This window comes from Triticum urartu, chromosome 5, assembly GCF_003073215.2.
Source record: "Triticum urartu cultivar G1812 chromosome 5, Tu2.1, whole genome shotgun sequence".
NCBI lineage: Eukaryota > Viridiplantae > Streptophyta > Magnoliopsida > Poales > Poaceae > Triticum > Triticum urartu.
This window is the reverse complement of record NC_053026.1, coordinates 466,569,404-466,577,540: the sequence shown is the minus strand read 5'-3', so window position 1 is coordinate 466,577,540 and position 8,137 is coordinate 466,569,404.

The following is an 8,137-nucleotide window of genomic DNA, read 5'->3' as shown; positions in this document are numbered from 1 at the left end:
TCTTGATCATGCTATTGTTGTTTCTCGTGTGCTAAACTCCGAGAAGGCCAAGCTTGGGGTTGATCTTGCTAGACTCAAAGAGGAGTTTGACCTAGTTGACAAGTCTCACAAGGTCTTGAAGGGTACTCATGCTAGCCTCAAAGAGTCTTATGATCAACTTCAAGTAAAGCCAACCAAGGAGAAAGCCACATTTCCTCATATGGTGTTAATTGATAATGCAAATGCCACTAACCCATGTTGTGAGCATGTGCATCTTGTTGAGGAGAATGCTAAGTTGAAGGAGCGACTTGAGAAAGGCCTTGTTTCTTGCATACAAGGCGAGAAAAACCTCAATGAACTTTTGAGCAATCAAAAGGGAGTTGTAGCCAAGGAAGGGATTGGGTACGCACCCAAGTCCAAGAACAAGAAGAAGAATGACAAGGCCAAATGACCTCCCCCTCTCAAGCAAACCTTTGTGAATAAGGGAGAGGGTGCTACTAAGGAGAAGAAGAAGACCGTGAAGGGTGGTGATGCAAAGAAGGGCAACACTTCCCTTCCCAACCAAGCCGGCGACTTTAACCCTTCTTATGTGTTGTGTCGTGCTAGTGATGGACATGTTTATGCCAAATTTGTTGGCTCTCCTTGTGAGAAAATTGAATGGTATATTTGGGTTCCTAAGACCCTTGTTACTAACATCAAAGGACCCATTACTAAATGGGTACCTAAAACCAAGCATTGATCTCTTGTAGGTGTTTGCTTCTGGTGGGGGATCATGGTTGCTCGATAGTGGAGCCACTAATCATATGACCGAAAGCAAGGACTTAGTGGTGTATGTTCACAAGATTCCATCTATGCCCACCAATGTCGAGTGGGGTGATGCCTCGTCCTCCAAGGTATTGGGGCTTGGCAAGGTTGTCATTTCTCATGATCTCACAATCGAGAAGGTCATGCTTGTTGAGTCCCGTGCATACAATTTACTTTCCGTTCATCAACTTGCACTCATGGGCTTCGCCACTTTCTTTGATGTTGATACCGTGTCCCTCTTGTGGAGCAAGACTCTTAAAGTAGCCTTTGTTGGGCATGTCGAGAATGGTCTCTATGTGATTAACTTTTCAGAGTGATCCACTAAGATAGCGACATGCCTAATGGCTAAAGTTGACGTGGGATGGCTTTGGCATCGCCATTTAGCCCATGTCAATATGACATCTTTTCAAAGTCTTCTCAAGGGGGACCTTGTCCGTGGACTAACGAATGTTAGTTTTGCTAAAGATTGTGCTTGCAGTGCTTGTATCGAAGGAAAGCTACATGAAAAGGCTCACCCTCCCACGACTATCATTTACTCGAAGAGGCCTTTGGAGCTCCTCATATGGATCTATTTGGGCCTCCATCCTTTGATAGTCTTGGGGGTAGAAAGTATTGCTTGGTGATTGTGGATGACTATTCAAGATACACTCAGGTATATTTCTTCAAGAGGAAGAGCGAGACCCAACAAACCATCATTGACTTTGCAAATGAAGCCCAACGTCAACACAATGCAAAGATCTTGACAATAAGAAGTGACAACGGCACTGAATTCAAGAACTACACCTTGGATGAGATTCTTAGTGATGAGGGGATCAAGCATCAATATTCCGCACGTTACACCCCTCAACAAAATGGTGTAGCGTTGAGGAAGAACCGGACGTTGATGGATGCAGCAATGACCATGATGGCGGAGTTCAAGTCTCCATACAACTTTTGGGCCGAAGCCATCAACACCGTGTGTCATGCATCAAATCATCTCTATCTCCACAAAGGCTTGAACAAGACTCCGTATGAGATACTCACCGGTAACAAGCCCAACCTCAAGTACTTTCGGGTGTTCGGGTGTAAGTGTTTCATTCTCAAGAAAGGTGTTCGTTTGTCTAAATTTGAGGCTAGAGCGTATGAGGGCATATTTGTTGGTTATGCTACAAACTCTCATGCTTACCGTGTCCTTAATAAGTCCACGGGGCTTATTGAGGAGACGTGTAACATGGAGTTTGATGAGAATAACGGCTCCCAAGTGGAGCAAAGTGGCACTTGTGATGTAGGTGATGAAATTCCCCCTCAAGCCATAAGAAGAATGGGTGTTGGTTTTATCCTACCCATCGAGGAACCCCTTGTGGCCTAAGGAGAAGGACAATGCTCCACTCAAGTGGAGCCATCACCAACCCAAGGCCCACACGCTTCCGAAGAACAAAGTGAAGGCCCTCAACCTCTAGAACATGACCAAGGGCAAGGTCAATCTCAAGATGGTGTTGTTACGTCAAGTGATGCCCAAGGTCAAGTTCTCTCCTCCGAGCAAGTTCAAGATCAAGAGCTTCTTCGAGATCAAGAACAAGCTCAAGACAACGCTCAAGATGATCAAGTGAACGCTCCTCGACTCACCCCCGAGGAGGAATTGGAGCGTCATACCACCAAGATTGCTTCCAAGCTCTCCACCAAGGGTCATCTCATGAAGAATGTGCTTGGAAGCATTCAAAAGGGGGTAAGCACTCGTAGACAATTGGCAAACTATTGTGAATGTCACGCGTTTGTCTCTTGTGTTGAACCCCAAAAGGTATATGAGGCGCTGGAAGATCCGGATTGGCTTAATGCCATGCATGAAGAACTCAACAACTTCGAGTAAAACAAGGTGTGGAGATTGGTGCCAAGGCCGACGGGGAACCACAATGCCATTGGAACCAACTGGATATTCAAGAACAAGCAAGATGCTCATGGGACCATCGTTCGCAACAAGGCAAGATTGGTGGCACAAGGCTACTCCCAAGTCGAGGGTATCGACTACGGTGAAACCTTTGCTCCCGTTGCTCGCCTTGAATCCATTCGCTTGTTGATTGCTTATGCTTCTCATCACAACTTTAAGTTGCAACAAATGGATGTGCAAAGTGCTTTTCTTAATGGTCCTATTAATGAGTTGGTATATGTCAAGCAACCCCCTGGGTTTGAGGATCCCTACTTTCCTGATCATGTGTATCAACTCGATAAGGCACGCTGTGGCCTTAAACAAGCCCCACGTGCGTGGTATGACCACCTTACTGAGTTGTTACAAGACTGTGGATTTGAAGTTGGGCTAATCGATCCCACTCTTTTTACTAAGAAGGTCAAAGGGGAGTTGTTTGTGTGCCAACTATATGTTGATGATATTATCTTTGGTTCCCCTAACAAAGCTTTCAATGAGGAATTTGCCGCTCTCATGACCTCAAAGTTCAAGATGTCTTCCATGGGAGAGTTGAAGTTCTTTCTCGGGTTCAAAGTGAAACAAAGAAGAGAAGGAACCTTCATCAACTAAGCCAAATACACTCAAGACATGCTCAAGAGATTTAAGCTAAGTGATGTCAAGCCGGCTTCCACTCCAATGCACACCAAGTGCCAACTTGACATTGATCCCAATGGTAAAGCGGTGGATCAAAAGGTATATCGATCCATGATTGGCTCCTTGCTTTACCTTTGTGCATCTAGACCGGATATCATGTTGAGTGTGGGAACTTGTGCATGGTTTCAAGCCGCACCTAAGGAAAGCCACTTTGTGGCGGTCAAGAGAATCTTTCCATATTTGGCTCATACCCCAAACTTCGGCTTATGGTACCCAAGAGGAGCAAACTTCAAGCTTGTAGGTTATTCAGACTCGGATTGGGCGGGAGACAAAGTGGATAGGAAGTCCACTTCCGGGGGATGCCAATTCCTTGGTTGCTCTTTGGTAAGTTGGTCTTCTAAGAGGCAAAGTTGTGTGTCTCTCTCGTCCACCAAAGAGGAGTATGTGGCGGCCGGTACTTGTTGTGCACAACTTCTATGGATGAGGCAAACTTTAAAGGATTACGGTGTCATTTGTGACAAAGTGCCTCTTTGGTGTGACAATGAAAGTGCCATCAAGATTTCTCTCAACCCGGTGCAACACTTCGAGACGAAGCATATTGAGATTCGGTATCACTTCATCCGGGATCACATTAGGCGAGGGGAAATCGAGCTCAACTACGTCAACACTCATGATAACCTTGCAGATATTTTCATGAAGCCCTTGGATGAAGCAAGATTTCCCGAGTTAAGGCATGAGCTAAATATCATTGATTCGAGCAATGTTGCTTGAACCCTTGCACACCCCACCATACTCCACTTGTTATATTGTTTAGATGTAGGCATGGACATAGAGGGAGTGTTGTTCTGTCAATGAACTCTCCCCCCATTATGCATAAATTGATCAACTCTTTCGCATTATCCATTGTTGATGGTACTTGTGCTTTAAAGACGAGTTTTGGTCATGGGCCCAAGGATAATTCTTCGCGGTGCCATACCAATTGACTCATACATAGGTGGCTACGGCCACCGAACCCCTTGGAAGAGTTTGTGCTTTGTGTTTGTCCTTCTTGTCCTTGCCTTAGTTTGTTTTCTTAGGCTCTAGGTGTTGGGGTCTCCAAGTGTGGTTTTCTTTCGTGTTTTCCTTTTTAGGCTCTTGGAGACCCTCACACTTTTTCCCATGTCTTATCTATCCCAAGCCTTCCATTTCCTTGAACCATCTAGTCTAGTTGCACACACTTGATCTTGGCTTAGGTGATGGTGACCGGGTGGTACAACCGGTGTCACAGGCGGTTCTACCGCTGGTGCACTCGGGATGTCCCGTCCCAGGCGGTCTCCCAGCGCTGCTTGAGTGGTTCCACCGCTCAACCACTAGGGTGCCCGTCTGGCCGATACTACCGGTTGGTTATGGCGGTACTACCGCTGCCTCTTGGTGACGGAAGTACCACCCACAACCACTGGCTCGTACTAGGTAGCGGTACAACCGCCGCACGTCTATGGGCCTATATATTGTGAACGGGGCTGAAGGGAGCTTCTTTCCCCCCCTCATCCCCTGTTCTTCCCATCGCATGCCCTAGCCGCCGGTCGCCATTGCCACTGCCCCGGAGTGCTTCTCGCGCTTCGGATCTGTGGGGTCTCCGTGGATCCTCTCCGAGGAGGCCTCCTCCCTCCCGATCTTTTCCCATGGATGCCGGTAATCTTGGGGAACATAGTAATTTCAAAATTTTCCTATGCACACGCAAGATCATGATGATACATAGCAACGAGAGGGGAGAGTGTTGTCTACGTACCCTCGTAGACCGGAAGCGGAAGCGTTAGCACAACGCGGTTGATGTAGTCGTACGTCTTCACGGCCCGACCGATCAAGCACCGAAACTATGACACCTCCGAGTTCTAGCACATGTTCAGCTCGATGACGATCCCCGGACTCCGATCCAGCAAAGTGTGAGGGAAGAGTTCCGTCAGCATGACGGCGTGGTGATGATCTTGATGTTCTACCGTCGCAGGGCTTCTCCTAAGCACCGCTACAATATTATCGAGGATTATGGTGGAGGGGGGCATCGCACACGGCTAAGAGAACGATCACGAAGATCAACTTGTTGTGTCTATGGGGTGCCCCCTGGACACGTATATAAAGGAGTGGAGGAGGGGAGGGGCCGGCCCTCTCTATGGCGCGCCCTAGGGGAGTCCTACTCCCACCGGGAGTAGGATTCCCCCTTTCCTAGTAGAACTAGGAGCCCTTCCAAGTAGTAGGAGTAGGAGGGAAGGAAAGGGAAGGGAAAAGGAGAAGGAAGGAAGGGGGCGCCCCCTTCCCGTATGGCCCAATAAGGCCCAATACGTATTCCCGTAACTCTCCGGTACTTCGAAAAATACCCGAATCACTCGGAACCTTTCCGATGTCCGAATATAGTCGTCCAATATATTGATATTTATGTCTCGACCATTTAGAGACTCCTCGTCATGTTCCCGATCTCATCCGGGACTCCGAACTCCTTCGGTACATCAAAACTCATAAACTCATAATATAACTATCATCGAAACCTTAAGCATGCGGACCCTACGGGTTCGAGAACAATGTAGACATGACCGAGACATGTCTCCGGTCAATAACCAATAGCGGAACCTGGATGCTCATATTGGATCCCACATATTCTACGAAGATCTTTATCGGTCAGACCGCATAACAACATACGTTGTTCCCTTTGTCATCGGTATGTTACTTGCCCGAGATTCGATCGTCGGCATCTCAATACCTAGTTCAATCTCGTCACCGGCAAGTTTCTTTACTCGTTCTATAATACATCATCCTGCAACTAACTCAGTAGTTGCAATGCTTAAAGTGATGTGCATTACGGAGAGGGCCCAGAGATACCTCTCCGACAATCGGAGTGACAAATCCTAATCTCGAAATACGCCAACCCAACAAGTACCTTTGGAGACACCTGTAGAGCACCTTTATAATCACCCAGTTACGTTGTGACGTTTGGTAGCACACAAAGTGTTCCTCCGGTAAACGGGAGTTGCATAATCTCATAGTCATAGGAACATGTATAAGTCATGAAGAAAGCAATAGCAACAAACTAAACGATCAAGTGCTAAGCTAACAGAATGGGTCAAGTCAATCACATCATTCTCCTAATGATGTGATCCCGTTAATCAAATGACAACTCATGTCTATGGTTAGGAAACAAACCATCTTTGATCAACGAGCTAGTCAAGTAGAGGCATACTAGTGACACTCTGTTTGTCTATGTATTCACACATGTATTATGTTTCCGGTTAATACAATTCCAGCATGAATAATAAACATTTATCATGATATAAGGAAATAAATAATAGCTTTATTATTGCCTCTAGGGCATATTTCCTTCAGTCTCCCACTTGCACTAGAGTCAATAATCTAGTTCACATCGCCATGTGATTTAACATCAATAGTTCACATCACCATGTGATTAACACCCATAGTTCACATCGACATGTGACCAACACCCAAAGGGTTTACTAGAGTCAATAATCTAGTTCACATCGCTATGTGATTAACACCAAAGAGTACTGAGGTGTGATCATGTTTTTCTTGTGAGAGAAGTTTAGTCAACGGGTCTGCCACATTCAGATCCGTAAGTATTTTGCAAATTTCTATGTCAACAATGCTCTGCATGGAGCTATTCTACCTAATTGCTCCCACTTTCAATATGTATCCAGATTGAGACTTAGAGTCATCTGGATCAGTGTCAAAACTTGCATCGACGTAACCCTTTACGACGAACCTTCTGTCACCTCCATAATCAAGAAACATATCCTTATTCCACTAAGGATAATTTTGACCAATGTCCAGTGATCTACTCCTAGATCACTATTGTACTCCCTTGCCAAACTCAGGGTAGGGTATACAATAGGTCTGGTACACAGCATGGCATACTTTATAGAACCTATGGCTAAGGCATAGGGAATGACTTTCATTCTCTCTCTATCTTCTGTCGTGGTCGGGTTTTGAGTCTTACTCAACTTCACACCTTGTAACACAGGCAAGAACTTCTTCTTTGACTGTTCCATTTTGAACTACTTCAAAATCTTGTCAAGGTATGTACTCATTGAAAAACTTATCAAGCATCTTGATCTATCTCTATAGATCTTGATGCTCAATATGTAAGTAGCTTCACCGAGGTCTTTCTTTGAAAAACTCCTTTCAAATATTCCTTTATGCTTTGCAGAATAATTCTACATTATCTCCGATCAACAATATGTCTTTCACATATACTTATCAGAAATGTTGTAGTGCTCCCACTCACTTTCTTGTAAATACAGGCTTCACCGCAAGTCTGTATAACACTATATGCTTTGATCAACTTATCAAAGCGTATATTTTCCAACTCTGAGATGCTTGCACCAAGTCCATAGGATGGATCGCTGGAGCTTGCATATTTTGTTTAGTACCTTTAGGATTGACAAAACCTTCCGGTTGCACATCATATACAACTCTTCCTTTATAAATCCATTAAGGAATGCAGTTTTGTTTATCCATTTGTCAGATTTCCATAAAATGCGGCATTGGCTACATGATTCAGACAGAACTTAAAGCATAAAATAACGAGTGAGAAACTCTCATCGTAGTCAACACCTTTGAACTTGTCGAAAACTTTTTTGCGACAATTCTAGATTTGGTAGATAGTAACACTACTATCAGAGTCCATCTTCTCTTAAGATCCATTTAATATCAATGGCTCGCCGATCCAATGGGCAAAGTCAATCAAAGTCCATACTTTGTTCTCATACATGGATCTCATCTCAGATTTCATGGCCTCAAGCCATTTCGCGAATCTGGGCTTCATCATCACTTCCTCAT